This window comes from Papio anubis, chromosome 14 (assembly GCF_008728515.1).
Source record: "Papio anubis isolate 15944 chromosome 14, Panubis1.0, whole genome shotgun sequence".
NCBI lineage: Eukaryota > Metazoa > Chordata > Mammalia > Primates > Cercopithecidae > Papio > Papio anubis.
In genome coordinates, this window is record NC_044989.1 from 47,841,546 (window position 1) to 47,866,477 (window position 24,932).

Sequence of the window (24,932 nt, forward strand, 5' to 3'; positions counted from 1 at the left end):
AGATTGAGGACGGTAAGGGGTATGAAGGTTCCACTGAATACCAAGAGCCTGAGAAACTGCTTGGGTGATTTGACTAATAAAGGCCTGTCCATTATTAGAATGTATGGAGGTGGGAAGGCCAAACTGAGGAATTATGTCTGACAGAAGGGAAGAAATGACCATGGTGGCCTTCTTAGAACCTGTGGGAAAGGCCTCTACCTATCCAGTGAAAGTGTCTACCCAGACCAAGAGGTATTTTAGTTTCCTGACTCAAGGCATGTGAGTAAAGTCAATTTGCCAGTCATGGGCAGGGGCAAATCCCTGAGCTTGATGTGTAGGGAAGGTGTAGGGTGGGGGAGGCACTGAACAATCTCTGAGGAGTACTAGAATAGCAGATGGAACACTGAGAAGTGATTTCCTTGAGATAGATTTCCACAAAAGAAAGGAAATGAGAGGTTCTAAGAGGTGGGCTAGCGGCTTGTAACCTACATGGAAGAGGTTATGAAATGATGACAGAATAGAATGGGCCTGTGAGACTGGAAGGAGATATTTTCCTTGGTCCAAGAACCATTTGCCTTGTGTGGGAAGAGACTGACAGATGGAAGTTTCCGTGGAGAGTAGGTGGGAGTGACCAATGAGGAGAAAAACTGGCCGTGAGGGACAGAAGTTGGAACACTAGCTGCTTCTTTAGCTACCTTACCAGCATAAGCATTGTCCTGAGCAATGGGATCTGATGCCTTTTGATGGCCTTTGCAGTGAAAGACTCCAGCTTCCTGTGGAAGTAAAGTGGCCTTGAGAAGACTTTTTATTAAAGAGGCATTAATGATGGAGGACACTTGTGTAGTGAGGAAACCTCTTTCAGCCCATATAACAGCATGGTGATACAGGATATGGAAGGCATATTTAGAGTCAGTATAAATATTGACGCATAGTCCCTTTGCAAGAGTGAGGGCCTGAGTTAAAGCAATGAATTCGGCTTGCTGAGAGGTAGTGGATGGGGGTAGAGCAGTAGCCTCAATGATAGATGTGGAAGATACTATAGCATAGCCTGCCTTTGCTGGTGAGTGGTGATTAGGCCTGGTGGAACTGCCATCAATAAACCAAGTGTGATCAGGGTGAGGAACAGGAAAGAAGGAAATATGGGGAAGTGGAGTGAATGTAAGGTGGGTCCGAGAGATACAGTGATGGGGGTCAGATGTGGTACCCGGAATAATGTGTGAGGCCCGATTGAAGTCTGGGTCAGGAACAATGATAATTGTGGGAGACTCAACAAAGTGAGTATAGCTGAAGGAGCCAGGGAGCAGAAACTATATGTGTCAGGTATGAGGAAGAAAATAGATTTTGGAAGTTATGAGAACTGTAGAGAGTGAGTTGAGCATAGTTTGTGATTTTGAGGGCCTCTAAAAGTATTAGGGTGGCAGCAGCTGCTGCATGGAGACATGATGGCCAGCCTAAAACAGTAAGGTCAAGTTGTTTGGATGAAAGGCTACAGGGTGCAGTCCCAGTCCTTGTGTAAGAATCCCAATTGCACAGCCCTGCACTTTGGCTGTGTGTAACAAAAACGGTTGGGATGAGTCAGGGAGAGCTAGTGTGGGAGCAGTACCTAAAGCTGTCTTCAAGGAACAGAAAAAAGAGTGGGAAAAGGATTTAGGATCTATGGGGTCAACTAGGTTTCCCTTTGTGAGTTTATATAATGGTTTCGTTAGGATGGCAAAACCAGGTATCCAAAGGTGAAAGTATCCAACCATGCCCAGGAAGGAAAGGAGTTGTTGTTTTTTTTGAAGGGGTTGGGGTTTGAGAGATCAGCTGGACATGATTGGCAGGGAGAGCATGTGTGTTTTCATGAAGAATTATGCTGAGGTAAGTAACGGATGGAGAAGAAATTTTAGCTTTGGAGGGGGATACCTGATGTCCCTTGGAGAATAAATGTTGAAGGAGCAGGAGGGTGTCTTGTTGAGAAGATTCAAAGGAGGGGCTACAAAGTAGAAGGTCATCAATATATTGAATAAGGTGAGAAGCAGAGGGGTGAAAAGAAAGTAAATCATGAGAAAGAGCTTGGTTGAAATAATGAGGACTGTCCCTGAGGCCTTGTGGCAGTACAGCCCAGGTAAGCTGCTGGAACTGATGGGTGTTAGGGTCAGTCCAGGTAAAAGCAAAGAGAGGCTGGGATGAGGGGTGCAGGGGAATAGTGAAAAAAGCATCTTTAAGATCAAGAACGGAATAGTGAGTTGTGGAGAAAGGTATTGAGGAAAGAGTGTATGGGTTGGGCACCACAAGGTGGATAGGCAAAATAATTTGGTTGATAAGATACAGATCCTGAACTAACCTGTAAGACTTGTCTGATTTTTGGACAGGTAAAATGGGGGAATTGTAAGGAAAGTTTATAGGCTTTAGAAGCCCATGCTATAGCAGGCAAATGATAACAGGCTTCAATCCCCTTAAAGCCTGTTCTGGGATGGGATACTGGCATTGAGCAGGGTAAGGGTGATTAGGTTTTAATGGGATAATGGGCGTGTGATTGGTTGCCAGGGAGGGAGTAGAGGTGTCCCATACTTGTGGGTTAAGCTAGGGGGATACAAGAGGAAGATGCAAAGGAGGCTTTGGGTTGGGGAGAAGGGTGGCAATGAGATGTGGCTGTAGTCCAGGGATAGTCAGGGTAGCAGATAATTTTGTCAAAACGTCTCGACCTAATAAGGGAACTGGGCAGGTGGGAATAACTAAAAAGGAGTACGTAAAAGAATGTTGTCCAAGTTGGCACCAAAGTTTGGGAGTTTTAAGAGGTTTCGAAACCTGGCTGTCAATACCCACAACAGTTATGGGGGCAAGGGAAACAGGCCCTTGAAAAGAAGGTAATGTGGAGTGGATAGCCCCCATATCAACTAAAAAGGGGATGGACTATAGGAGAGCTAAAAAATGTGCTGTCACTTCCATTATAAGAAATCTTGTAAGGATTCATATCTAAAAGTGTATATTATAATACTGTACTGTTAAGAGTTCAGCCAAGCATGGTGGCTCACGCCTGTAATCCCAGCACTTTGGGAGGCTGAGGCGGGTAGATCATGAGGTCAGGAGTTCAAGACAAGCTTGACCAACATGGTGAAACCCTGTCTCTACTAAAAAATACAAAAATTAGCCAGGCGTGGTAGCGCAAGCCTGTAATCCCAACTACTCGGGAGGCTGAGGCAGGAGAATCGCTTGAACCCAGGAGGTGGAGGTTGCAGTGAGCCAAGATCACACCACTGCACTCCAGCCTAGGTAACAGTGAGACTGTCTCAAAAAAGAAGAAAAAAAAAAAAGAGCTCAGAACAAGTGGTAATGTTTTCTCTTAACTGAACTCATTTTGTGCCTTCTTTACTCATTCAAATACATACATTTTACATAGAGTTTATTTCTTTATAAAATGCTAATCTTCAGCCCATACCAAAAAAATAAAAAAGAGGGGAGCCTCTTTGTACTACTATTGTCAATCAATTTTAAATCAGTTGGATTTTTTAGCATTTTTAAAAAGCTGACATTAGCCGGGCGCGGTGGCTCAAGCCTGTAATCCCAGCACTTTGGGAGGCCGAGGCGGGTGGATCACGAGGTCAGGAGATCGAGACTATCCTGGCTAACATGGTGAAACCCCGTCTCTACTAAAAATACAAAAAAACTAGCCGGGCGTGGTGGCGGGCGCCTGTAGTCTCAGCTACTTGGGAGGCTGAGGCGGGAGAATGGCGTGAACCCGGGAGGCGGAGCTTGCAGTGAGCCGAGATCGCGCCACTGCACTCCAGCCTGGGAGCACAGCGAGACTCTGTCTCAAAAAAAAAAAAAAAAAAGCTGACATTAAAGTAAATCTGAAAAACAAAAGTTTAACAAACTGGCCAAGATACTAATTTTTATGTATAATCACAATTTTTTTACTCACCTTTATTGACTAAAAACAGTTATGCTACATGTTGTCCTGCATCAGAAGAATTATTTCTTCTTGCCAGTGTTTTGGGATTTGAAGATAATGGTTCACTCAAAGAACCTATTATTTTCTCTACTGAGGAACCCAATGTAGAACTTGTACTGATATTTTTATTACTGCCTTTATATGAATCTATAGGTATCTAAATGTTAAGGCATGTATGATCTTTGATCATTTCTTTTTTCAAATTAAAGTTGTGAAAGTTTCAATATCTTGCCTTAAATTAGTTGCCTATTCTTTCTAGGATTCAAATATTGTGGCATTTAAAAAAGAAAACATTCATTTTTGAAACTTAGACTTCAGATCAAAAAGGACTGAAGCCCCACTATCATAATCCATAAATTTATTTCCATGTTGTTTGACTAGCAGTGCATATATGAATGAATATGGTAATTAGTGTCATCTATAAGAACCAAATACTTTAATTATATTAAGGTAGTGAATAAAGATGTATAACATTTTTATTAATACCCTGAATATATTCAGTGGATTGGATGTGACTTCATAACTATACTATGATTGTATTAAAATATTTCTGGAATAAAATAAAAAAGGGAGACAGACTTACCCTCCACTGTGAGAGTTACCCGAAGCTCAGCATCTGTGATGGTCCAGGGGGCCTCCGAGGCGATTGGGTAGTGTCAGTCTTCAGCCACCAAGCTAAGCAGATCGGGGAGGGAGTCAGTCAGAGAGCCTTGGGCCAGAGCTGTAGGGGCTCTGGGAGTGGCTGCCAGGCAAATTGGACAGTCTAATTTCCAGTGGGGTCCCGCACAGATGGGATACGGCTTAGGAGGAATCCTGGGCTGTGGGCAATCCTTGGCCCAGTGACCAGATTTCTGGCACTTGAAGCAAGATCCTGGGGGAGGAGTCCCTGGAGAAATGCCTGGCTGCTGCGGTTTAGGCATTTTGAAGTTCTTGTGTGCTAGAGATGTGGCTGGGGTTTCCCTCACAGTGGAGGCAAGTAATTGCAACTCAGAAATACGTTGCCACTTGGCTGCCTCTTCTCTATTATTGTACACCTTGAAGGTGAGGTTAATTAGGTCCTGTTGTGGGGTTTGAGGTCTGGAGTCTAACTTTTGGAGTTTCTTTCTAATGTCAGGAGTGGATTGAGTGATAAAATGCATATTGAGAATAAGATGGCCTTCTGGCCCTTCTGGGTCCAAGGCTGTAAAGCATCTCAGGGTTGCTGCTAAACAAGTCAGGAATTGGGCTGGATTTTCATCCTTTCCTTGGGTAGTTTCTTTAAGTTTGTCATAATTAACAGATTTGTATGCTGCCTTTTTAAGCCCTTCAACTAGGCAAGAAATCATGTAATCTCACCTAGCTATACCTGGGGAATCTGCCTGGTAGTTCCATTGGGGATCTTCTCAGGGAACTGCTCTAATGCCTTCCTGGAGGCCTGGCTCATAAAGCCAGCAGTTGTCAGTGTGAGACTGGGCTAGAGAAAGAACTCTTTCCTGTTCGTCTGGGGAGAGAGTAGAAGTTAGGATGACATTTAAGTCACTGCAGGTTAAATTGTAGGACAGAGTTAGATATTGGAATTCCTGTGTATATTTAATGGGGTCTGATGAGAAAGAGCCTAAATGCTGGCTGATTTCAGAAAGGTCTGATAGAGAAAAAGGCATATGTACCATGACTGTGCCTTCAGTTCCAGCCACCTCTCTAAGAGGAAATTGTTGGGCAGGTGGGGGAGAGCTAGTCATGGAATGAAATTGTAAGCCAGGCCAGGTGTGGGGAGGAGAAGTGATAGAAGGGTTGTAGGGTGGGGGAGCAGAGGCTGAAGAAGAGTTGAAGCCTGATTCAGCCTGGCAGGGAGCAACCTGAGGAGGAGCAGTCTGGGGAGGAGGGGAGAGGTCAGATGGGTTGGTAGAAAAGGAAGATTCAAAAGACTCAGCAATGCTTGGGGTTGGTACTGAAGGGACAGGCAGGAGGGAAAGAAGGAGGATTTGGGGTGAGTTGCATTGGAAACAGAGACTAGGGAGGGAACAAAGTGTGAAAAATGCCTGGATGTAAGGCACCTCAGACCACTTGTCCATTTTTCAACAAAAATTATCTAGGTCTTGTAGGATGGAGAAATAGAAAGTGCCATTTTCTGGCCATTTAGAGCCATTATCAGGTTTGTACTGGGGCCAGGCAGTATTGCAGAAGAAAATAAGATGCTTAGGTTTTAGGTGAGGCGAGAGTTGAAGAGGTTTTAGGTTCTTGAGAACACAGGCTAAGGGAGAAGAAGGAGGAATGGAGGGTGGAAGATTGCCCATAGTGAAAGAGGCAAGCCCAGAGAAAAGAGAGTAGAGACACAGAGGGGATGGTGGTACTTGCCACCCAGGGGAGGTGGTGCTTGCCACCAAGGTGAAGGATCAAGGCAGGCGTCCCCGTGGTGATCAGACACCTCTGAAATGTGGGTGAATAATCAGGCAGGCATCCCCTCAGTGACTAAACACCAAGGTAAGACTGTCTTCCTGAGTCCATGACCAGTGCTGGAATTTTGGGTTCATGGATAAAATGCGTCTCCTCTGTCTCTGTCTTTTTCTCTGTCAGAAAAAGAAAGGAACTGAAATTAAGGAAGAAAGAGATTGAAGGGTGGAGGGATAGCGAGAGAGGTTGGAGAAGAGAGTGAAAAGACTGCTTTCCCGATTTGAAATTGGTGAGATGTTCCTTGGGCTGGCTGATCTGTGGACCCAAGGTCATAAGTAGATCGCCTCACGGAGTGAGAGCGAGGACAGGGGACCAGTCTCCCAAAGGAATCCTCCTGTCCTGGGTCTTTGGCACCAAATGTCACATGCATCCATGTGAAGAAACCACCAAATAGGCTTTGTGTGACCAATAAAGCTTTTTAATCACCTGGGTGCAGGCGGGCTGAGTCCGAAAAGAGAGTCAGCAAAAGGTGGTGAGATTATCATTAGTTCTTATATGTTTGGGATGGGTGGTGGAATTGGGAGCAATGTTTTGCCAGTGGGGGGTGGATCTTGCAAAGTATATTCTTAAGGGCCGGGAGAATATTACAAAGTACCTTCTTAAGGGTAGGAGAATATCACAAAGTACATTATTGCAAGGGTCGGGGAGGACATAACAAAATACCTTCTCAAGGGTGGGGAGGGTGTATTGTCAAAAAGTCAATTGATCAGTTAGGGTGGGGCAGGAACAAATCACAATGGTGGAATGTCATCAGTTAAGGCAGGAACTGGCTATTTTCACTCCTTTTGTGGATCTTCAGTTGCTTCAGGCCATCTGGATGTATATGTGCAGGTCACAGGGGATATGATGACTTAGCTTGGGCTCGGAGGCCTGACACTGTTCATTCAGTCTTAGAAATTCCTCTCAAATAGATGTTTCCTGCTTCCTGAGCCCACTGCCTCTGCAAGAGTGGGAAGCCTAGACTTTTCAAACCTGGACTGTTGCATCCTCCTATTCCTCCACTTGACAGTCTTCCCTCTGAACTCACCCTCCACGGCTGGTTTCCTTCCTTCCTGGTAAAACACACACTGACCTTTGCCTGGCTCCCCAGAACCAGGAACAATCCTAGTCTCATTTAAGGAGCCCTCAAGGCTCTGCTTTTCTGACCTAACTTGCCTGTTGCCTTATCTCCTTTCTCCCCAAAATCTTCCTACCTTCCTTGTACATCTGATGCTTCAGCCCCAAGGACCATCTCAGCCTTCCCCAAACAACACATCATCTCTGCCATTCTCTATTCCTAGAATCCCCTACTCTCTTTTTACTGCAAAACTGTAACCATAATAGGTTTGTTATCTGATGTGTGCAGCAAGGCAATACACCAAGATACTGGGCTGCAGCAGAGACAAGAGATTTAATTGTAGAGTTGCCCAGAAAAGAGATGAGAGGGAACCTCAAGTCCATCTGCCTGAGGAGTTTGGGGCTAGGGTTTTTAAGGGTTTTGGAGTGGGCCAAAGTGTGGAGACCATTGATTGGTCAAATAGTGCACAGCAAAGTCATGGGACAGGGAGATGAAGAAACTGTATTCTCATGCTAATTCCATTTATTTGTGGGAGTCTTCAAACTGGCTGGCATCAGCTATTTTGCTGGAATTTGGGATCTGAAAAACATCTTACGATCCTTAAAAAAAGCCTTATGATTCAAATATCAGAAATCCTCTTTATAGAAACAATGGGTACGCAAGTGGTCAGGTATCTTATGCTAGGAGACTTTTAGCAACAAAGAAGTGGGTCAAAGTGCAGCCTAATTAATGCTTAGTTATAACAGTATTTCTGTCCCGAATTCTTGTTAACCCTGTGAGGATGGCTTCAACTCCTCTTCCTCTGTCAACGTGGTGAAGGAAATGCCAGAACACCATTGGCTCTCCCGGGCAGGATAATTCTGCTGCTGCAGGTCCTTTTCCCTGGCTGGACTGAACCTCTTGAGGGCAGATAGTCTCATAGTACCTGGCCCATGGTGAATGCCCAAGGGATGATGAAAGGAGAGGTCACATGTTATATGCTCCCATTTTTGTGAAATTTCCAGAGTAAACAAATACGTAGAGACAGAAAATAGATTAGTGGTTGCCAGGGGATAGCGGGAGGAGGGAACTGGAAGGTATGAGGTTTCTTTCTGGGGTAATAAAAATAGTCTGGAATTAGATAGTGGCAATGGTTGCCCAATATTGTGAATATACTAAAAGCAATGGAATTGTATACTGTAAAATGGTTACAATGGTGAATTTTGTGGTAGATTAATTTTATCTGAGTATTTTTATTTTTAAGATGTTGAATAAAATTTATAGGAGGCCATTGATTGAGACTGAGCTCCTGCACTAGGCCCCTGCAGACCAAGCCAAAATGGAATCACTTGTGCTAAAGTCCCACATCACCAAACCGAAACTAAATTGTTTATCTTACCTTGCAAGGAATCAGAAGAAAGAGAGAGATAATAAGCCAATCCCCAAACAAGCCAGTGTTAGCCCTCACGGTAAGGAAGTCCCCTCTTCTTTAACCCTGAGGAAAGGAACCTAAAGTAACTTGATGCTAACCAATCCATTTTTGTTCCCAGTTTCTGATTTTCTCAGCCTTTTCTGCCTATAAAACCAACCTCCTCTGCTCAGTTCATCATAGGAATTTTCTAAATTTTTAGAGATGTCACCCCAGTTCATGAATTATAAACAAAAGCCAATTTGCTCATTTAACTAAATTTGTTGTCATTTTGAATTTTGTCTTTTGACAGAAATGATGAAAAGATGAAGGAATAATAAAATACTTTTTCTTCTTTTCTAATTTGCTTTTATCCCAGACCCTTTTTGTCATTCTTCAGCTACTCCCCCATATGCAACCATTATAATCTAAATAAAAGTGTTTACTCAATCACAGACCACATCTGAATTGTAATCAAACACCAATTAGCAGTCTTGTATTGATGGTGTCTGTTACTTTTGCTGTTTGTCCTTTTCCTGCTGAAGTAGAAACTCTACAGGGAGAGAAGCTGTCTAGACCTGGTGGATGTCATCTCTTATACATCCATCTGTCCACCTTGCTAGATACCAAACTTGGACTAATCCCTGCAAAAGAGAAACCAGCAAGGAGAAAAGGCATCATTAGGAATGTAGTTTGACTGTGACAAAAATAACTCTTCAAAGCTTTTCACAAACACACACACAGGTTCATTTATTCATCATGAAAACCGTTGCGGGGCAGGGGGGGTACCTTTTGATGGAGAAAAAAAGCTTCTGCCTGCCCTCACTAGTGAGTGGGCTGAGGGGGTGAGCTGGGCTCTTCTGACCTGTTGGTTATTTCTGCTGGATAAGGAGAGAGAATGTTTTGGGCTTTCTCTGCGTGAGGCTTGTACCTGTTACTCTCATTATTTCCTGAGTAGAGCCCAGTCTACCTGGAACATTGAAAAACAATAGGACATACAAGCATTGAAGGCCCCACTGTGGCCACGTCAGGAGAAAATGGCAAAGACAAGTCCCAATTAATGAAGTCACCTATGACAACTCCAATTCAGACAATTAACTCAAGTTCCCATCTTCAACCCCCAGAGAACTGAGACACATCATTAAGTGTAAATTATAGTGACTTCTCCACCCTGAGGTGTCCTAAACATGCTTGTGACCAGAGATTTTTCAGCTGATAAACTTAAGATATGATAGAAAATAAATGGAGTTGGGGAACCAGTTACTCTCTGAAAACTTTTATAATTAGTTTCCCTTGGATTAATAAGAAAATCTTCACTCATGTTACACAAAGATAATTTCAACCCCATTATAGACACATGATGTTATTATTTGTGGTAAGCTAACATTTTCATAGCACACGCGATGTTGCCAGTGACAGCGCAGGAGCATTGCCATCTTGGACAAGCAGTGCCATTTTAAACTTCCCCTTGATCAAAAACTGCCTAAATCCAACCCAAAGGGCATCAGCCTAATGGTTAATGTCAGTATGACCATAAACCACAACTGACATCTCTGACCAGAAACATTCCAATCCTAAGAGAAACCCCTACCCAACCAAAGACATGCCAGCCCCAAGATAACCTCCCCTTTGACCGGAGAGATGTCAGCCCCAAGATGATCTCCCCTCCAACCAGAGACATTCCAACCCCACAATAAGCTTCTCCTCCACACAGAAACATTCCAAGCCTGTGATAAGCTCTCTCGCCCTGAACCCTTAAATACTCTTAGTCTGTCAGAGAGAGTGCTCCTGACCAAAATCGGCCGAAAGCCCCTCTCAGGTTTATTCTCCGAAATAAACCTATCTTTGACTGTTGAGCTGCTTTTTTGTGTTTCCTCTCTTCTTTCTTTAACTCTTACAGCAAGCACTATTTTAAGTGCTGTTGATAGACTAACCCATTGAGTCTATACAGCAACCCTGTAAGTAGATTACTGTTACCCCTTTTTACATGTGAGGAAATCAAGGCACAGGTAATTTGCCCAAGGTTACACAACTAGCAAATGGCAGAGCTGGAATTTGAACTCAGGCCACATGGCTCCAGAGTCCATTCAACAAACAGAGCCCACAGGGCTGTGTGGTTAGTGAGATGGGCAATCCATGCAAGCATGCAATTTGGGCTGAAAGGCTCCCAGTGCAGGACATAGCACACAAAATTAAATCTGCATTTAGTAGGATTTCACAGAAGAGTTATTTGTGATTGTGAAAAGCCTTCTGTTGTGCAGGGTTTTTTTGGTTTTTTCCCCCCCAGAGAGGAAACAGATTACATGGACTATTTTCATATGTTTGTGAACTGGCCATTTGGGCCAGATTAAGGGGTCAGGCACTGGTGGGGAAGGGAGTGGAGGAGGTGGGGTCAGCCTCATTATCCAGCCCCTCCATCCTACAGAGCACTCCCCGAGGCTGCATTCTTCATCTGAATGCATTTCGAAGTGCAGCCTGATTAATGCTTAATTATAACAATATTTCTGTCCAGAATTCTTGTTAACCCTGTGAAGATGGCTTTAACTCCTCTTCCTTTGTCAACATAGTGAAGGAAATGCCAGAACACCATCGGCTCTCCCAGGCAGAGTGATTCTGCTGCTGCAGGTCCTATTCCCTGGCTGGACTGAACCCCTTGGAGGCAGACACTCACATAGTGCTCAGCACATTCTTCAAATGAAGATGAAACGTTCTTCATCTGCCTCCCGTGCCTTCCCCTGGCACACTGGATTCCTTTCACATTCAAAAAGACCTCAAATCACCTCCCTGTTCTCTAGAGAAAAGTGCCCTGTTTCTTAAGCAAAGTGCTAAACAGAGATAGTTAAATAAATTTTCAAGTAAGTAGGAGAGGGCTTCGGTACTTCCCTGATGTAGGGGCAAGCCCAAATTATTTAAAAAGCGCATTAGAGAGACTCAGCAAATTCTGAGTACGAGTTGCATGCCTGCCGACTTGGGCCCAGACAAAAGACCTAGCACCCACCTTCTCCCTGCCCCACCCCACTCCACCTCCTGGCTTCCTGAGAAGCTCAGCAGCTGTGCTAGTTCATCCAGGCCCAGGAACTGAGTGGGAATGAGGGCTGGGGTCCCTGGGGTGGGTCATTCCCAACTGCAGAGGACAGAAGCCTTCTGGAATAAAAGCCTTCATCCAGGCATAACCCTTTGGTCAATCCATCACCAAGTCTATAATCAACACTATAGTGGTCCTAGTTGTGTGGGCTCAGGGAGTCCTGGGAAGGAAGACCTGGGGTGGGCACAGTGATTGTGGAAGGAGATCTTAGAAAGAGGGCTTGGATTCAAGTGTGGGAGAAATGGCAGCTCCCCATGAGGGAAGGGGCATGTTTTCTCTTTCTTACCAGCTCCATTCTCCTGATCCAAAATCATTATTCATCATCAAAATAAAATTCCAGAGGGCCAGCTCATTCTGACATGGCAAGGACAGTTAGATGACCTCAGGGGGCATAATGAGGGGAAGGAACATGTAGTTAGTGGGGCTGAGACACTGGTGGCATTGGGACAGATGAGTGGAGATCAGGGCTATGCCAAGGAACCCATCTTCCCCTTGTGTTGCAGCCTTCAAAAGTATCTCAGCACAAGAAGAGGGAGGGAGAAAGAGAAGCTACACTTTCCAGAGTCCTGGAGTGGACATTGGCTATTTCTGCCTACCCATACTCCATTGCCTTTGGGAACACCTCCTGCCCTTTCTCGGCCCCTCTGGTTTGGATGAGGCAGATTCGATGATGCTCACCCCCGACCCTTGCCACAGGGTCAGACCAAGACCCACCTTGACCAGTTAGAGCATTTTACCTGCCTGACCTCAGGGACTGGCTCAGGTAAACAAGACTCAAATTAGGGCCTTTTGATGAATCCACTGGGAAAAGTGAAGCTCTCCTTCAGTGGGGATCACTAGCTCTAGCGATAATGTCTGATGGAAAGTCCAGAAGCCAGCATGTGGCCAAGCCTGCCAACGGAGCAGCATTGAAGGACAGAGGAAGAGAGACCAAGTCCTGATGAGATTCTTCAAGTGCCTGGATTTGGGGGTCATGGAAGCCCATAAATTCCTTTTAAAAAAAATAACCACCTTAAAGTGAACAAATCTATGATATCTAGTACATTCACAATGTTATGCAAACACCACCTCTAGCTCCAAAACACTTTCATCACCCCAGAATAAAACCCTGTGCTCATTTAGCAGTTACTCCCTATTCTGCCTCCCGTCAACCCTGGAAACCACCAGTCTACTTTCTACTTCTATGAGTTTACCTATTCTGAATATTTCACATAAACAGAATCATACAATATGTGATCTTTTGTGACTGGCTTCTTTCACTTAGCGTAATGTTTTAGAAGTTTATCCACCTTATAGCATGAGTCAGTACTTCATTTCCTTGTATGGTGTATTAGTCCATTCTTGGGTTGCTATAAAGAAATACCCGAGACTGGGTAATTTATAAAGAAAAGAGGTTTAATTGGCTAGTGATTCCACAGGCTGTACAGAAAACATGATTCTGGCATCTGCTTGGCTTCTGGGGAGGCCTCAGGAAACTTACAGTCATGGCAGATGGTGAAGGGGGAGCCAACACTTCATGTGGCCGAGCAGGAGCCAGAGAGAGTAAGGGGAGAGGTGCTATACACTTTTAAACAACCAGATTTCATGAGAACTCACTCACTACTGTGAGGACAGTACCAAGGAGATAGTACCAAACCATTCATGAGAAATCCACCCCCATGATTCAATCACCTCCCACCAGGCCCCATCTCCAATTTTGGGGATTACAATTTGACATGATATTTGGTAAGAACACAGATTCAAACCATATCATATGGCTTAATATTATTCCTTTGTGTGGACATACCACATTATGTACTTATTTCGAGCCAGGGTCTCACTCTTACTCAGGCTGGAGTGCAGTGGGGTGATCATAGCTTGCCTAATTTAAAAAAATTTTTTTTTCTTTGTAGAGAGAAGGGTCTCTCTATGTTGCCCAGGCTGGTCTTGAACTTCTGGCCTCAAGCAATCCTCCTGCTTTCAGCTCCCAGAGTGCTGGGATTACAAGAATAAGCCACTATGCCTCACCAACATACCACATTTTGTTTATTCATTCATCTGTTGATGGATGTTTATGTTGTTTCCACCTCTGGGCTATTGTGAACAGCACTGCTATGAGAATTCATATGCAAGTATTTGTCTGAACACCTGTTTTCAATTTTGGGGGGCGTATATCTAGGAATGGAATTTCTGGATCACATGATAATTCTGTGTTTAACCTTTTGAAGAACTGCCGGACTCTTTCACAGCATCTGAGCACAAATTCCTTTTTTATTGTCCCATTTGACTGAACAAGATCTGTTGTTACATGCCAAGACTGAAACCTTTACTGTCCCCAGGGCCTCCAGCAGAATGTCCCTCACTCATTTTGAATTGGTCGTGGGCTGGTGACTGTGATGGTGCAAACCATAGCCCAGGAATGACCACAGCTAAGAAGCTTTGCCCCAAAACAGCCCCTTTTCAGCTGCTGGGGGAGGCTTGTCTGGCCAGTGACTGTCAATCATTCTGTCTGTGCCTTCTGCCTCGATGGCCTCCGACAGAGCAGTGCTAAGAGGTCACTGGCTGGTTTGGGCTGAATTTCAGGTAGGGGCAAGGCTGTGGGATGGTCTCTCTCTCCATAGATCCAGGCCTTTGGATGGCCTTTTCCACCCATCAGCAGGTATGGGAATGCCAAGTATAGGTGCTATGCTGTGAATGTTTGTGTCCCCTCAAAATTCATGTGTTGATATCCTAACCCCCAGGTTGATGGTATTAGAAGGGGGGGGTCTTTGGGAGGTCATTAAGTCACAAGGGTGGAGACCTCCTGAATGGGACTAGTGCCCTTATAAAAGAGGCCCCAGAGAGTGGCCTTGCCTCTTCCACCGTGTGAGAAGGTTCCATCTATGACAATGGGATCCCTCACCAGACACCAAATCTGCCAGTGCCTTGATCTTGGACTTCCCAGCCTCCGGGATGGTAAGAAGTAAATTTCTGTTGTTTATAAGCTGCCCAGTTTATGGTATTTTGTTATGGCAGCCTGAATAGACCAAGATGAGGCGTAACCATGGAGAGAGAACCAAGAGCAGGACACTTGGGCTTCACCTGCCACCTATCCAGTATATGGCATTAAGCAAGTCGCTTCCTCTCTCTAGGTTTCAGTTTCTCAAGTGACAAATGAGAGGGGCCTATTAAATGATGACATTGACAGTCTCTGGTCCTGGGCACATCTCACTCCATCCTGCTCCCAAGCTTTCCCCATCTCTCTGAATCTTCATAAAAGTCTAGGATTTTGCAGCTAGCAGAGGCCATGGAGATAATCCGGACCACCTGCCCTGGTGTCTCTTCTCATCTCTCAGAGCTCACATGCTGACTGCTGTGTGCCAGGCAGCTCCTGGAGGGCATTCATGATCAGCACCAGCGTCTTCCTGTGGCTGTCCCAGTAGATAAAGCAGTTATCACTGATGGAGAGACAATGAGGTGTGCTCACCACAACTGGCCGTTAATGATGTTGGACTCCTCAGGACTGCCTGGGCTAGGCAGCTTCCTGTTTAAATGCTGGTCCTGGAGACACCCATTTCATCTACACCAACAGCAGCATTCTAAGTGCCCTCAACGCCTGTTGCAGCAGCTGTGCAGGAGTGCTGAGCAACATTTGGGGTGTCTTTTCTGTCTTTCTTGTACACACATACACACACACACACACACACGCACGCACACACACAGAGCTATCATGAGCCTTGCCCTCTACCTACTACATACACCTAAGAATGCTCCTCTCTAATATTTCATCATTTTAATCAAATGTTCACTTTTTCACAACATATGTAAGTGTACTTGGTATACCAAAAAATGCTATAACAGAATAAGGTGCTTTGTTATTATTGCTATTATAATTGCCCAATCCTTATAAATCCAAAAGATGCAAATGACAACCTCCTAACTACAATTTCAAGAGGAGTCTCAATACCCAAACTTTGAATGTTCTTTCACATGGGAAATCTAATGCTCTTTGACTGGTATTTTAAATATGACATGATAGAGGCCAACACTTGGGCCCTTTCTGTGGGAGTGGGGCAGGCTGTGGTTTGAAGAACATCCTGTTCATGTCATGGACCCCTGCTTTTTAAAGGGCCATTCAATTGCCTTATTGAAAGATGGGTGCTGTGTGATCCCTGGGGCTCCATGCCCCATCCCTAGGTGTCCTCTCAAGGAGCTGAGGTTACTATGGCTATTGGTGGGCTAACGGGTCTTGACGACAGGCAACACCAAGGGGGGCCTGGGTAATGAAGGGCAGTGAGGGGGTCAAGGCCCTGTGTGGAGAAGACTTAGGCAGTGGTGTTCCTGCTTTTTAAGTGCTGCTGATGTTGGCAAGGGAAGGAAGGCGACAGAGGAGGATGGGGTAGGGGCAGGAGGCGATGAAACAACACCTAAGTAGTTCCTACCCTGAGATCCAGGGTCTGTGAGTAAAGCTCTGCAGCCCCTGAGGATTTGGGCCATATGGTTTCACCCTGCCCTGGGAGGCACCCTTAGGCCCTCATCTCTCAAGCCATCTGCATCTCCCCAGCCAGGACAGGGTATGTGGTCTTCTCTGCAGAAGGTGGCGCAAGGCAGGCACACAGTGCCACAAAAAGGCGTACTCTTGATTGACTCATCGATGCTATGTGGCATGTGAGGAGTGGGGATGGGTGCTGGAGACCCCTGCCCCAGCACTGTGCTTATCCCACTGGCCCCCAGGCATTCTGCCAGATGGGCAGAGCAGGACAGAGGCACAGAGAAGGTGAGGTGCTGTGTGTGTGGCTGTGTGCATTTGAGGACATTCATCCATCAATCCAATCAGACTAGGGCTGGCTCTTCCTTGGGCCCCTGATGTTCTGTCCCTTAGGCGAGGAATATGGAATGGCCAGGAATATAGACTGGCCAGAGTCAGCGGAATCTGTACTAAGGGGAAAGGGCTAACAGAGCCTGACAGTGAGCCGGGGGTCTGCACAATGGAGAACTCTCCACTGGTGCTGACCAGGAGCCTGTGTTGCCCTTTGGCCTAGGCAAAATAGACAGCTGCCTGTGTGGTAGATAGTAAAAATCAGAAAAGACTCCAATGCCCCTCTCAATGTAGTTCTCTTTTGTGCCTGATATCCCCTCATCAGCAGTTCTCACTTTTGAGTTTTAATGGATTCAAGTGGATATGTTTCTGGAGAGAGGGAGGGTATCACACATGAAGACCCTTCTCTTTGGCACTGTATTTCTCCCATGAGAGAAGGGCCCTTAGCCCCCACTCCTGCTGCCCCCAAGGCCTAGAGCGGGGTGGGGGCAGGGTCCCTCAGTGGGACAGATGTGTAGAAGTCCAACCTTCTTGACTTCTTTGCTTTGCTGTGAGCGTCACAGCAGTGCGCGAAGGAGGGGGCAGGCAGGGGAAAGGGATAGGCTTGTGTGAGTGGCTGCTGTGAATTTTAATTCAATTCAGTCTGGCTGGCTTACTGAATCAATGTTGGGAAAACATAGCGTTCTCCTGGGAGGAGAGGTGTTTGGTATAAATAGAAGGTATTATCATTAAGAGGCAAGTGGGGGACGTCATGTCGCTCAATACAGCGCAAGGCAGCAGCCAGAGCCCCAGTCGTGGGCTGCAGAGCTATGAGGAACTGCTTTCATTTACTTGTCCCCGGAGAAAAAGTCCTTCCTCCATTCCAGGGCTCTCTCTGGTCCCTTAGCCCCTTCTCTGCTGGATAAATTGAGCCACCTCATTCTCAGGGGGTGCTCGATGGGGTCGTAACTATACCAGTGAACTAACCGTAGAAAGGGGTTACCATTCTCCACTCAAACTCTGAGCAAGAGCCTTGCCTTCCCTCGTATACCACCTTACTCTTTCTAAACAGTTATATTGAGGTACAACTTACATAGTGTACAGTTTACCCATTTAAAGTGTATGATTCGTCTGGGAGCGGTGGCTCATGCCTGTAATCTCAGCACTTTGGGAGGCTGAGGTGGGCGGATCACCTGAGGTCAGGAGTTCAAGACCACCCTGGCCAACATGGTGAAACTGCATCTCTACCAAAAATACAAAAACTTAGCCAGGCGTGGTAGCAGGTGCCTATAATCCCAGCTACTCGGGAGGCTGAGACAGGAGAATCACTTGAACCCGGGCGGTGGAGGTTGCAGTGAGCCGAAATCATGCCATTGTACTCTAGGCTGGGCAACAATAGTGAAACTCTGCCTCAAAAAATAATAATAACAAATAAAAAATAAATAAAGTGTATGATTCAATGGTCTCTAGTATATTGACAGATATATGCAACCATTACCACAATTTTAGAACATTATCATCACTCCCAAAAAGAAATTGTATATCCTTTTTTTTTTTTTTTTTTTTTTTGAGACGGAGTCTGGCTCTGTCGCCCGGGCTGGACTGCAGTGGCTGGATCTCAGCTCACTGCAAGCTCCGCCTCCCGGGTTTACGCCATTCTCCTGCCTCAACCTCCCGAGTAGCTGGGACTACAGGCGCCCGCCACCTCGCCCGGCTAGTTTTTTTGTATTTTTTAGTAGAGACGGGGTTTCACCGTGTTAGCCAGGATGGTCTCGATCTCCTGACCTAGTGATCCGCCCGTCTCGGCCTCCCAAAGTGCTGGGATTACAGGCTTGAGCCACCGCGCCCGGCAGAAATTGTATATCCTTTAGCTGTCACCTGTCCATCTCCCCAGTGCGTGCCAGTCCTAAGCAAAAACTAATCTACTTTCTGTCCCTACAGAGACTTATTCTGGACATTTTATGTAAATGGAATAATATCATATATGGCCTTTTATGACTGCCTTCTTTCACTTAAACAATGTTTTCAAGGTTCATTTATGTTTTGGCATGTGTCATCAGTACTCAATTCCTTTTTATGGCCAAATTATATTCTACTGTATGGATATACTATGTTTTGTTTATCAATTCATCAGTAATGGGCAGGCATGTGGGTTGTTTCTACCTTTTGACTACCATGAGCAAGCTTTTGTGTGGGCATATTTTTCCTTTCCCTTGGGAACATACTCAGGAGTGGAATTGCTGGGTCATACGGTAACGCCATGTTTCATCATTTGAGGAGTTCCCTCTTGCTCTTTTTAAAAAATTATTATTATTTTTTCCAGGACACACAGATGCCAGAGAAATGGGGTCAGTGCTTCCTCCTCCTTGTTCCTAACAACACTCATCAAACAACTACTACTATTAACTGGGGTCCTGCCAGGCAATCATTTATCAAATACCTGTTTAGCTCTTTTTATGTTCCAGGCACTGTTCTGGAAGCTGGGAAGGCAGCAGAATGGTGAATGGTGAGTCAGCCATGTTGCTTCACCACTATGAGGACTTTGCCTTTTAACCTGAATAGGATGCAGATAACTTGGAGATTTGTTTTTTCTGTACAGGTTTATTGAGATATAATTGACAAACAAAACTCAATAAACTACACACAAGTAAAGTATACAATTTCATGAGTTTTGATGTGTGTATATGTACCCACGAAACCATCACCACCATCAAGATAGTGAACATCTTCCCCCAAAAGCTTCCTTGTAGTGCTTGGTAATTCCTCCCTCCTGCCTGCCTGTCCCTACCTACCTATCCTCAGTCAACCATTGAGCAAACTACAGATTCGTTGCATTTTCTGGAATGGAATAGTATGTGGTCTTTTTAGTGTCGCTTTTAAAATTTGGCATAATTGTTTTGAGGTTCATCCATATTGTTGCTTATATTAGTAGTTCATTTCTTTTTATTGTTGACTAGTAGTTCATTCTATGGATGTGCCACAATTTGTCTATCCATTCCCCAGTTGATGGACATTAGAGTTCTTCCATGTGGGATCTTATGGCGGATGTATGTCCAACTTTATAAGAAACTATCAAACTGTTTTCCAAAGTGATTGTATTATTTTATACTCCCACCAGCAGTATATAAAAGTACTAGTCACTTGCAGTTTTTAATCCAGCACTTGGAATGGTCCGTCTTTTAAATTGTAACCATTCTAATAGGTATGTAATGATATCTCATCATGATTTAAATTTGCATTTCTCAATGACTGGTGATGTTGAGTATCTTTTCATATGTTTATTTGCCATCTGTTTATCTTCTTTAAAGAAGTGTCTGTCTAAATCTTCTGCTCATTTTTTTAAGTTGGGTTTCATGTTTTCTTATTACCGAATTCAGAGAGTTCTTTATTAAGAATCCTCTCAACAATGTTTTGTGGTTTCCAGCATGCATCTCTGTAGGATATCTGTGCTCCCACATACCCTGGAGAGGAATCACCACCTCCTGGGTGGGCTCAAGGCATGTTGCAATAGTTACCTGCTGGGCACAGTGGCTCATGCCTGTAATGCCAGCACTTTGGGAGGCCAAGGCGGGCAGATCACCTGAGGTTGGGAGTTCGAGACCAGCCTGATCTACATGGAGAAACTACATCTCTACTAAAAATACAAAATTAGCCAGGCATGGTGGCTCATGCTTGTAATCCCAGTTACTCAGGAGGCTGAGGTAGGAGAATCTCTTGAACCTGGGAGGCAGAGGTTGCGGTGAGCCAAGATCATGCCATTGCACTCCAGCCTGGGCAACAAGAGTGAAACTCTGTCTCAAAAAAAAAAAAAAAAAAGTTACCCAATTGACTGATACAACAAAAATTTTCTCCCGGGGCAACTTGCTGGGATCATGGAGATCCTTATTAATACATGGTATCAGCAACTGCCTACTCTCGCTGCCAGGGAGTACCCTGTGGCTGCCACAGGGAATGATGAGCCTTTCTGACTGCCATCCTACAGACCGGCAAGAGCAGCCCAAGTGCCTTGGAGCTTTATGGCATCCAATTCCAAGAAGCAAGGTTAACTCTATAGCAGAGGAATAGCTTTTCTTCACCCATTGCTAGGTTCACAGCTGAGGTCCCTATAACAAAAGATAGATCAACAAGAGATCTATCAGATCAATAAGAGAAAAGATCAACAAGAGAAAAGCATAAAAGTATTTAGTAAGTTTTACATGAAACTGATTACAGTTCATAAGGAAATGAAGACACAAAGAAATAGTAACACCTGTGGATTTTTAATGCTAGGTTTGATGAAGAAGTGAATGACGGTGGTGAAGTATGATTGAATTAAAAGTATGATCTAATGCGAACAAACTAGGGGAACTTAGCAAGGCCCATTTGTTTGGATCCCCTCTGTGAGCCTTTGTCTTCAGAAATGAGGATGCTCCTTACCTCTCACATGAGGGTCTTCTGATCTGCTGTAGGGGAGGGTCAGAAAAATCCTTCCTAGATCAGATGGCCTGCTTCAGGGCAGAAGAGGGGAAGGTGAAAGTGATGTTCCTACTTCCACCGTTTTGCAAATGCCAAGATACCATATTTGGGGGTAGCATGCCCTGAACCCCGTTAAGCCAATCTTGCAGAGAGCCAGCTCCTTCCTCCCACACGGCATTGTGCTTCCTGACATGGGCTCGTCAATGCAGCTCTGCTTGTGTCCCTTGAATCATTTTCTTGGCTACTACTATAACTTTTTCCAGGAACACACCCACAGATGAGAAATAGCTAGACCAATGTTGTTGATGCCAAAAGCCAAGAAGTAGTGGTGGCAGGGTGAGTCTGGAGCCCAGAAGAACTTCTGTGAATCTTCCACTGGGTGTTTCTAAGATTGGTCTACTCCCCTCCCTCATGCCCCATTATCTCATGCTGGGTTAAAGCCATAGATGCCAGGCTCATCTCCTTGCCTCTAGACTCTTATCTCTAAGCATTGCTGCACAGTATGGGCCAGATTCATTCTCTTCTGTTACGATATCCATCATCTTGCTTTCCTATTCAGGAACGATCCATGGCTGGGCACAGCGGCTCACTCCTGTAATCCTAGCACTTTGGGAAGCTGAGGCAGGTGGATCACCTGAGGTTAAGAGTTGGAAACGAGCCTCTACTAAAAATACAAAAAAATTAGCCAGGCATGGTGGCAAGCACCTGCAATCCCAGCTACTTGGGAAGCTGAGATAGGAGAATTGCTTGAACCTGGGAGGTGGAGGTTGCAGTGAGCTGAGATTGCACCATTACACTCCAGCCTGGGCAACAGAGCAAGACTTCATCTCAAAAAAAAAAAAAAAAAAAGAACCATCCATGACTCCTCCAAGTCCTCAGGATGAGTTCCAAACTCTTGGCCTCATGTTCGAGAAAGCCCAACACCTGGTCCTTCCCTGTGTATCCCAAGTACTCTGCTCCAGCCAGTCCAGTTTTCTTGTGGTCCCCAGCATGCTCCTACCTCTAAGCCTTTCTCATGTATGCCCTGTCCTGTCCCTCCCCACACCCACCTGCCAAAATCTCACCTCTCCTTAAATGTCAGCGCGAATCCTATTTTTCTATTACCGACAACTATGGCTGACTTCACCATCTTCTGTTCCTTAGGGTTAATCGGAGGTTTTATTTTATAATTTGCTTTCACTTTTATTAGTTCTATTAGTTATTTATTAGTTATTAGTTCTATTTATTAGCTCCATTAGCTCCCTTTTAGTGAGGCTATCTATGCTAGACACCACATACACACGACACATATATACACACACTTGCACTTTTTTTTGCTTGGTTTATACATGTTGGTTCCTCATAAAAGTTGTTCTAACTCAAACAGCAAAAGTCTGGACTCTCAGAAACTCTATTTGTAGATGCCAACACGGAGATTCAGAGAACCCAGGTAACTTGCTCACATCCCACGGCGAGTGAGGTTGTGGGTGGGCTTTGAGCCCATGCCCACACCCTTCCTGCTCTCACACGGCCTCCCATGGCCCTGGAGGATAGGCAGGGTAAGAGCCTTGAGCTGCAGGGGAAGAGAACTGAAGCACAGAGAGGTTGCTCCCTTCAAGGACACACAGGAGCAAATGGCAACCAAACAAGGAAAGTGGGTCTTTCCATTAAAAAAAAAAAAAACTATAGAAAAACACTATGTAAAATTTACTATTTTAACCTTTTTAAGTGAATAATTTGGTGGCAATCGTATAATCCCAAGGCTGTACAAGCATCCTCACTATCTAATGCCAAAACATTTTCATCGCTTCGAAAGGAAACGTTGTACACATTAAGCAGTCCCTCCCTGTTACCTCCTCCCCCAGCCCCTAATAACCATGCATTTGCCTGTGTCTCTATGGATGTGCCCATTCTGGACAGCTCAAAGAAGTGAAATCATATGATATGTGGCCTTGTGTATCTAGTTCTTTCACTGGGCCCTTCCATTTTAATGCTGCACTTGAGATAGCTTATCTGGGTTGTGTAAAATTATGTGTCAAGTGGCTGCATCAAAATGGAATGAACCTTTTCTCTTGTTGATCTCTTTTGTTATAGAGACCTCAGCTGTGATGTTGCTCAGCCTGGAATCCAGGTTTTCTGATGCCTATTGGTGAAGAAAATGCATCCCACTGCCTGCCCCAGTGCTTTAAGTTTGACCCATAGCCTTGAATTGCCTCTATTTCATGAGGTCTGTCTGTCTTCTTGCTTTTCTTCCAGACCCTACTCCAAACACACAACCCGTGACACAGAGCTGGGCACGTGTGGGCTCTCACTAGCGCTGGCTGAACTGCCTGCACCGGCAGGGCATCTGGCCTCCTTCAGCAGAGAGGGCCCAGCAGGCAGGACTCGGACTGCCTCCACTACTCCAGCTGAATTCTAGCACCCGCTCAGCCATCTCCAGGTCAGAACATCAGCATTGGAACTTGAGTACTTCCCCCATGCCTGTTCTGCAGGACTTGGGACTTGTACTCCCTCTAAGGTTGGACCACCCTGAATTGGGGTTTTCCAGCTAGTAGAATCCCTCTACAGAAGCTTGAATTTTCCTTCTGTTCTCTCCTTTGCTCTCAACTTCTCAGCAAAAAGCATCACCTATAAATGTGAAGGCTGATTAAATCTGAGTCTGGGGCTAGTGTTGATACAGACACAGCTGGCGAGATACAGAATTAAATAAACACAAGGTCCTCTGCTGACTCAGCAGTTGGTGGAACGGGGGACAAGCCCTTAGGCATTCTAGAAAGTCCTGCCTGCCCAATGGTAATTTTCCCTTTCAGGTTTCTTACCTGGAAAGAAATTCCCAGCCACTCTTGCCAGCATGTCTATTTCACTAAGCCGGAGAACATATTTTGTTGTAAGAGATTTGAACATTACTTTCTGCTCTCAAGGGACCCCCCTCCATCAAATCCAATTTTCAGTCCCTGCCTTTACCATTAGAGAGTCTTTTTGGTGGAGCAAGGCATTACCCTCTCTGTGTTTTTTTAGTGTCGGGTAGAGGCAGTGCCAAGGGGTGGCTGGGAGGGTGGTTAGCTACCAGCTCCATTTCTTTATTTTATTTTTTTCTTTTTTTGAGAGAGAGTCTCACTCTGTTGCCCAGGCTGGAGAGCAGTGGCATGATCTCGGCTCACTGCAATCTCCGCCACCCGGGTTCAAGCGATTCTCCTGCCTCCGCTTCCTAAGTAACTGGGATTACAGGCGCCTGCCACCGTACCTGGCTAATTTTTATAGTTTTTAGTAGAGACAGGGTTTCACCATCTTGGCCAGGCTGGTCTTGAACCCCTGACCTTGTGATCCACCCGCCTCAGCCTCCCAAAGTGCTGGGATTATAGGCGTGAGTCACTGCGCCTGGCCTCCATTTCAAAATAAAAGCACTACACTTTATAATACTAGCACTGTTTCCACCCGAATATGCCATCGTCCTCCTTCCAACAAATTGCCCTCCCTAAATCCTTTCTAGATAGACATTCCATAGCCACACCACCCCTCTGTATGAATGAATTGATCAGGCCTTTCCCTTTGCGGGAGGCACAGCTTGCAGGCCCATTCTACTTGCTGAGTCTCTGCATCTCAAATTCTGGGCATGAATATGAGGTAAATTTTTCATCTCTGTCCTACATGCCACTGTGCACATGCAACATGCAGGCTGTTCACCCCTTCCAGGCAGCTTTTAGACTTTGCTTCACTGTGGTCAGCAGTGGGTGTACATGTGTGCATGTACAGATCCCAAGTACAGTATTGGCTTGGGGTCTTATACCCCCTGGCCTGTTCCTTAGGCTTTCATAGTCCTACATAAGTGACTGATTTCCTCTCTTTTTTTTTTTTTCTCGGAGTCTTGCT